Here is a 7,951-nt window from a genome sequence, read left to right on the forward strand (position 1 = left end):
AAGTTGGAACATGTCCAGCTGTTAAACAATTTCTCATATACTCACTCCACTGAAAGCCATCAAAAGCCGCCTGGATTTTACAAATGGTTATCAACACGGAGGTGTTTTTCCTGTGCCGCCGCACCGCGCCAGCTGCGTCCCGACGCGCTGACCCGTCCGCACGTCTTTCATTAAAAAAAATCTCCTTTAACAGTGGAATATCCGGATAAAATGCTGAAACCGACTTCTTCTGAAACTTCTCTCTTCTCTCACGATGTCCTGGATCAATAGAGCCTGAAGTGTGGAGGTTTTCAGCTTGAAACATCAAACATGCACCGATTGAGGCTGAATGGCGTCAGAATGACACATCCGGCCACATTCGGGAAGTATTGATGTGCGGTCTGAAGACCAATGGATGACAGTCTGTAAGCAGTCTACATATTTGGTCCCATTCGCTTGACTGTCCCGAGTGTGTTGCACATGTTCATTCAAAACACTCTTGGTGCCATGGAGATGTAACACACATTTGACGGCGGTCTATATGCAGTTTTTGCGTCATCTGATTGCAGTCTACACATTCTGACTTCATCAAAACAGCATCTGAAATGATCTGATTGTGGTTGATTAAGCTCTGAGATCGATTGGTCACAGCAAAGCCTGCCGGCATGTGGTGCACGGATGTCCACCTCCACTGGACTCTATCCAAGGAGGGCAAAGGGAATGTTGATATGTAATAACATGTATGTGGCACACATACATGTTATTACATATTTTTGCCAGCTTGCACTCGACCGAGACGGACGCACTTTTCTCTTCTCCCTCCCTCCTTATCTTTCCTGCTTTTGTGGCGTGTTGTCTGTGAGGCTGCAGCTTTGCTCTTCTGGAAACGACAAAAATGGATCTGTTAAAGTGGTCTCTGAACGCAATTGACACTATTTTTTCTACAAGACCTTCGGGAGCGGAGGACCCGACCTGTCCTGCTGGGACGCATGTGATGGGTTACGTGATGGACTCGTGGAGGAGATGGCAGGTCATGTGCCTTTACATGCTTTCTGTGGAGGACGTTGAAGATGTGTACATATTCGGCTTGGTGGTGACCGGCTTTCTGATGTGTGGAGCGGGCACTCTGCTGGTTTACCGGAAAATCAAGAAAGTGGAAGCAGCTTTGATTGGTCGTTCCAAGCTGATTGATTCGATTGGGAAGGCAGTGGCTGCGCAGTCGGCGGGGGTTAACCGCGCGTTGGATGACATCTCTAGGAAGATTGCAGCCCTGGAAACCCGCTATGACCGTCTGTGAAGACCACATTCTACATTTCAGATGCATTGAGAGCCACTCTGTTCTCAGAACTGTGGAATCTTTCAGGCGTCTGTTAATCTGGCTATTCATTTGGCTTCCCCAAATACAGCTGCACTTCAAGGTCGCTGTGATAAGAAACCTCCTCAGAAGAACAACACTTAAGCCTCGCTCCCTGGTCTTCCCCCCTCCCCTCAGCTTCTCCAGCTCTGACGTGAACTGTGGACTGTCCAGGACTTTCTCAGCCTGCGCAGGGCTGTTCCCTCCCCCCCCCAGACTGTTAGACAAGGCCGTCGACGGCGCTGAACTGGCTGCCTTCCGGAGTGTTCTGATAAACTGGTCCTTTCAAATCTCGGTTGTCGTCCTGTGTCCTTGTTTTGTCTCTGTGATTATTGTTTTTTGTGCTGATGGGATTTTTTTTTTTCCTCATTGCCGCTGTGTAATGCAGTGGCTATGAGGGTTTTTTTTCTTCTCCTTTTCCCTCGTGTTTTGCTTTCATATATATGTTTTATGTACCGGGCCGGCCTATGTGTTGTGTGTTATGTGTGTTGTTTGTTATGGGTCAGTGTTGGTTTGCTCAGCCCTGCTGTTGACCAAGGCAGGGATGTACATCTGGAGCTGGTCCCCGGGCGCCTAATGGCGACCTCTGCTCCTACTGGCAAATAGGATGGGTTAAATGCAGTAGCCACATTTCATTGTGCAGGAAAGTTCTTCTGTTCTGTGCATATGACAATAAAATTTTCTTGATTCCTTGATGTGCAGTGAATGTGAACAGCGTGCAATCAAACTGAAAGTACCGTGTGCCACTGCGCCTCTCCGTGGTCTCACGCGCAGTAATGTGTCATCGCACACGTCAGAGGCTCAGAGCTGAACGGATCTCACCGCTGTAATATACATATTATTACTTGATCACCTTGATCTAAACTCTGCAGGTGTGATGTGGAACTGTATCGCCAGCCCATGACAACATTATTAAACATAAACTCACCTCTAGCACAGAACCACATTCATTTCACAGCGCAGATCACACAGGATCCAAACCACAGCCTGTGGTGAAAAACCTCTCACCCATCTGCTGTGTGCTGCAAATAAAGATGGCTAAAATTATATCCCATGTAATAATCCAACTGATAACACAGTGTACAGAGTTGCGTTCTGCTCCTGAAGTGAACAAAAAAGGCTGCGTCGGACGCATGGTGTGACTGCTTGACCCACTGCCAGGAAACTTTCAGCAAACATGTCCAGTGGGATGCGCGTGCACGTGCACGGGGCGCAAATGATTACTGGCTCATGCAGCCGCTATGAACACACAAAGAGCTGAGTGATCATTTCAGCCCGTGCTCGTGTGCATGCACGTGCACCCCGTGCACAAGTGCACACACTTTAGTGGCTCATTCAGCCGCTATGAACACACACACATGCACACAGCTGAGTGATCATTTCAGCACGAAAATGCACGTGAGGTCAGTAACACTGTGAAGGAGAGGATGAGTGCAGATGTGATTGCATGACTGAGTGAGTGACTGAGTGAGTGACTGAATGACTGCACCATGCCGGCTTTGACACATATGGCATGAGTCCGGTCCATACGTTGGTTGTCCAGTATCGGGGACTGTGCAAAGGGACCACTCCAGTCCCGTGTTTGCCATCCAGACATTTGGACATCAGGCAGTCTGTATCTGTTGTATACATTCACTTTGGATGCCATCATGCATGCTGACCACACCTTCCCCCCCCCCCCCCCCCGACTGAGTCAGATTCTGGCAATATTTGCCGTTTCGGCCTGGTTTCTGCACATTCTTTCCATGTGTGATGGGGGCTTAAGCTACACCAATTTAGCGTAGCTTGATGAGAGTCTCGTGAGGAAAATCACACAAGTTCATCTGATTTTAAACAAGTGTGACCATGAGTTAGCGAGAAGGCGACACTGAACGTCTCTTTTTTGTGATCCTCTCGGGAGAACCTTGACATGGACATGGGACGTGACACTGCCCCAGCCATTTGTGTTAGCAGTGTGCATGTCTACTGGATCATTGACTGTTGACATTGAATTGAATTGAATTTATTAGACACCCACGCAACAAAATTTCACCCATATACAGTACAACAACAAAACTCGTAAATTAAGTTGTCATAGAAAAAAACAGTAAGAAAAAAATAAACAATGTACGAGGTCTATTAGACAATAAACCGACCCTTTTATTTTTTTTAACTATATGGATTTGAATGACGTGCGATTCCACCAATCATGCTTGAACCCTCGTGCGCATGCGAGAGTTTTTTCACGCGTGTCGGTGACGTCATTTCCCTGTGGGCAGGCCTTGAGTGAGATGTGGTCCCGCCCTCTCGGCTGAATTCCTTTGTTTCACACGCTGCTCCAGACGGCGCGCGTTGCTTTATCAAAATTTTTTCTGGACCTGTGAGGAATATCCGAGTGGATACTATTCGAGAAATTAAGCTGGTTTTCGGTGAAAAGTTTAACGACTGATGAGAGATTATGGGGTGTTTCTGTCGGTGTAAGGACTTCCCACAGAGCGGGACGTCCTGCAGCGCTTCCAGGCGCCGTCATCGGCCTGACCTGAAAACATCCTAATTTAAGGCTTAATTCACCCAGGACATTGTGAGAGAACAGAGAAGATTCAGAAGAGGCCGGCATGAGGACTTTATGCGGACATTCCACTGTTTAAGGACATTTTTTAATGACGTGCGCGCAAATTCGCTAAGTCGTTTCTGTGACGACTCGGCGAATCTGTGTGCGCCGCGACAGGAAAAACACCTCCGTGTTGAAAACCATTTGTAAAATTCAGGCGGCTTTTAATGGCTTTCAACAAGTGAGTAACTGAGAAATTGTTTAACAGCTTGGGCATGTTCTAACTTGCCCGTTAAGGTTTCCAACGGAAGTGTTTTTCCTGTCGCGACCCCCCGCGGTTGGGTCCGGCCCGACATGCGACTCTGCCCGCACGTTCTTTCATTACAAAATGTCCGTTAACAATGGAATGTCCGAATAAACTCCTCATGCCGACTTCTTCTGAAAGTTCTCTGTTCTCTGACGACTTACTGGGTCAACAGTAGGGTTGGGTACCGAAACACGGTGCCAATAGAGCACCGGTTCCGATGTAAATGGTAGTAACAAGACCGAATAAGAATGAAAATTTCGGTGCCTCATTTCGGTGCCTGACTTTTTTTTTCATGAGCCGAAAGGGGGCGACCGACCACAGTGTTCCGGCATCAACCTGCGTGACGTCAGCGCCGCATTAGCTAATGAGAACTGATAGCAAGAGGATCAATAAAAATGCCGAAGGCGAAACGCTCCAAAGTTTGGCTTCATTTCACACCCAAGGGCAACGACTCTGCGACGTGCCACAGATGTCATAAAACAATTGCATGTAAGGGAGGTAACACATCAAATTTGATGAAACATCTGGCCAGTCACGGAGTTTATTTGAAAGCTGAACAATGCACGGTGTTTGATAAACTGAGCGACGTTTCACGGCCCAGCACTTCGGCAGCAGGAGCTGCAGGGCAAATTGAAGAAAGTCCCACTCCCAGCCCTGCTAGTGTGGCGTTGCACATCACCGATGATGACGATGACAGCAGCCGTTCCTCTTCAGGTAAGTTTAGTTTAATGCCAACCGCAAATCTTGATTATTAAGTGTCTTAGGTTAGCATTAGCAAGTATTGTTGCATTTTAACAGCGTGTGTCTAACGCCTGGCTATGTATAGTTCCACTTAGTGTCTGCTGACGTTATGCTTAACATGAACCTCATAACAAGTACTGTATGTATGCAAAATGTACGAGATTGAATGCGCATTTTGCACAAGATTGAATGCGCAATTTTGCAATTGCATAGGAACAACAAATAGGTAAGCTATAGCTAAAGACTGTAGGCCAGTTGTACGTGACCTGTCGATATACCTGTCTCGAGGCTACACTATTAAATATTTCTGCTCAATGTCTGCTTAAAGCAAAAGTCTGAATATATGTAAACAAAATGTTGAACTTTCAGTATATTTACATCAGTATCAATTTTCGTTTAATGAGTAACAGGTGTATATTATTAACTATTTTGATAGTAATGTTTTTATTTCTGGCTTTCAAGTAACCACAGTGACTCCTTTCACCCTGGCTAAGAAGAATGCACTACCCAAGGAGAAGGTGGAGGAAATCCACAGGGCAGTCACCAAATTTGTGGTGATGGGGCTTCATCCATTTTCCACGGTGGAATTACTATCTTTTAGGTGAAAATGTGGCAGATATTAAAATAGACTAATATATACACACACACACACACACACACACACACACACACACACACACACACACACACACATATATATATATATATATATATATATATATATATATACACACACACATACATATTGTTTTTTTTGAAGGGAGATGAGCATTGCCCTGAACCCTAAATATCAACCACCATCCAGGGATGACCTATCCAACACCTTAATACCTGCATGGTATTCTGTTGTGAAACAGAATGTCATCCAACAGCTTGCACACGTCAGCAAAACTGCAGTTACTTGCAATGGATGGACCAGTGTGGCACAGGACCACTATCTGACAGTGACTGTTCACTACATTTACAAGGGCAGCATCCAGCAGAAAGTTCTGAGCACTGAAGCAGTTTATGAGGCTCAGACAGGGCTAGTGGTGGCAGAGGAAATCCACAAAATTCTTCAGGAGTTCAAGTTGACTGGAAAAGTCCTTGCTGCCACAGTAGACAATGCAAGCAACTTGGATGTTGCCCTGAAAAATTTTAAATTTTTAAAAGTTGGATGCTTTTCCCACACACTCAACCTGGCAGCACAGAAGGTGTATGGCATCCAAGCTGTGACCAGGTGGTGTGCAAAGATCCGTGCAGTGGTGGTGTGGTTGAAGCACTCCACCATAAGCAAAACTGTTTTAAGAGAGAAGCAACGACTCCTCAGTAAATAGCATTAATATAATCATGATACATTTAAATATAAGAAGTCGTTTATTGTAATTCAAATGTCTGTGTTTTAGATTTGCCAGAGCATAATGTTATCCTTGATGTGAGGACTTGCTGGAATTCTCTGTACATCATGGTTGAGCGGTTTGTGGAGCAGTTCCCTGCAATCCAGGCAGCTTGCCTCGATCAAAGGCTGAGGAAGCCAATGGAGAGGGACAGGTGAGGTGATAGACAGGAGGGTCCCTTGTAATAATGTCAGTTTAACTTTTGTAATTATTTTCATTCATTTTTTTATTATTGTTTATATTCCATAGACTAGAGCGGCTCACTGACTGATTTTGAGAAGGCAGAGGAATTCATGAAATGCATGAAAGTCCTGTACACCTCAACCCTCTGCGTGTCAAGTGACAAGTCCCCCACATGCAGCCAAATCATCCCAATCCTCACAAAGCTGGAGGCACGATATTTACCCACAGATGATGACAGTATGTTTGTGGCTGCTATAAAAGAGAAGGTCTGGGGAGATCTCGAAAAAAGATACCAGGTACTATCTATTTGCAGCCAATCTCTATGTTCACAAAGAGAGAAGCCAAACTACACAATTTTTACTACTGGACACTAAATCATGTTTTCATTACAGGATAAAGAAATTCAGAACTTCCTTCAGGAGGCCACATTGATGGACCCTCGCTTTAAAGGCAAGCTGGAAGTTGGTGTTACAGAAGCTTGGGATAGGCTTGAGAAAGCAACGATTGACAATGTCACGGCAACTCAGGTATTTTACAGCATATTTATATATGCTCTATGTCTATGTTACAGTTTCTTTAACTAAGTATTTCTGTTTTGTGTGTAATCGGTTTGTGTCTGCAGCTTCCACTAGAGGACCATCATCAGAGTGAGGCAGAAGTAGGTGGTGATGGTGATGATGAGGTGGAGGTGGAGCAAGAGGACACACATGTAAGTGCAGTCATATACTATTTATCTTGTCTACAATGATGATGAATAGTTGTTTTTTGTGTTATACTAAACTTGTTTGTTTTTTACAGCAAAGAGGAGCTCACAGGATGTCAGCCTTGGAGCAGTTATTTGCGGATGAAGACCGGGAACTTCTCCACACAAGCAGTGCCCTCTCTATCATGGAGCAGGTCAAGAAAGAGATTGAGCTCTACAAAGGCATGCCAGCAATTACATCTGGACAAGACCCTGTGGCTTGGTGGTGGGGTAAGAGGGATACCCTCCCTAATTTGTCTGCCTTGTCAGAGGTGTATTTGTGCGTGCAGGCCTCCGCAACCCCTCTGAGAGGGTTTTCTCCTGTGCTGGACATGCAATTAGCCAGGAAAGATGCCGTATATTGCCAGAAAAGGCCAATATGCTGATATTCCTGCAGAAGAACTGAAATTGAAGAATTGAAGTTATTTATATGTGCAATAACTGTTTTATAATATTTTGTTCCATATTTGTGTTATATTTATATTAAAGTGATTGTTCGGGTTATTGTTCTATTTGATATTATGGACATTTTATTTTATATTTAGTATTATCATATGTTTTATTTATATTGTTTAAAGATTTACAACAACTTAATATTATGTTTCAATTTTATTTAGGAATAAAAGGGTATTGTTTTTTTTTTTGACAAAGTGTGTGCAGTTCATTTTTTTTAAAGTACCGGTTCGAGAACCGTTTAAGCACCGGTATCGCTTAAAAAATACCGAGTAGGCATCGGTAT

General features: G+C 44.5%; 1 long non-coding RNA gene across 1 annotated transcript; it reads left to right on the forward strand.

The window, feature by feature from the left end:
• Nucleotides 1–6,933: 6,933 nt before the first annotated feature.
• Nucleotides 6,934–7,337, forward strand: LOC117531292. The gene is made up of 3 exons (XR_004566601.1): nucleotides 6,934–6,997; nucleotides 7,093–7,179; nucleotides 7,269–7,337. It is a non-coding gene; the product is annotated as an uncharacterized LOC117531292 (long non-coding RNA).
• The last annotated feature ends 614 nt before the right edge of the window (nucleotides 7,338–7,951 follow it).

Source organism: Thalassophryne amazonica, chromosome 18, assembly GCF_902500255.1.
Source record: "Thalassophryne amazonica chromosome 18, fThaAma1.1, whole genome shotgun sequence".
NCBI classification, from domain to species: domain Eukaryota; kingdom Metazoa; phylum Chordata; class Actinopteri; order Batrachoidiformes; family Batrachoididae; genus Thalassophryne; species Thalassophryne amazonica.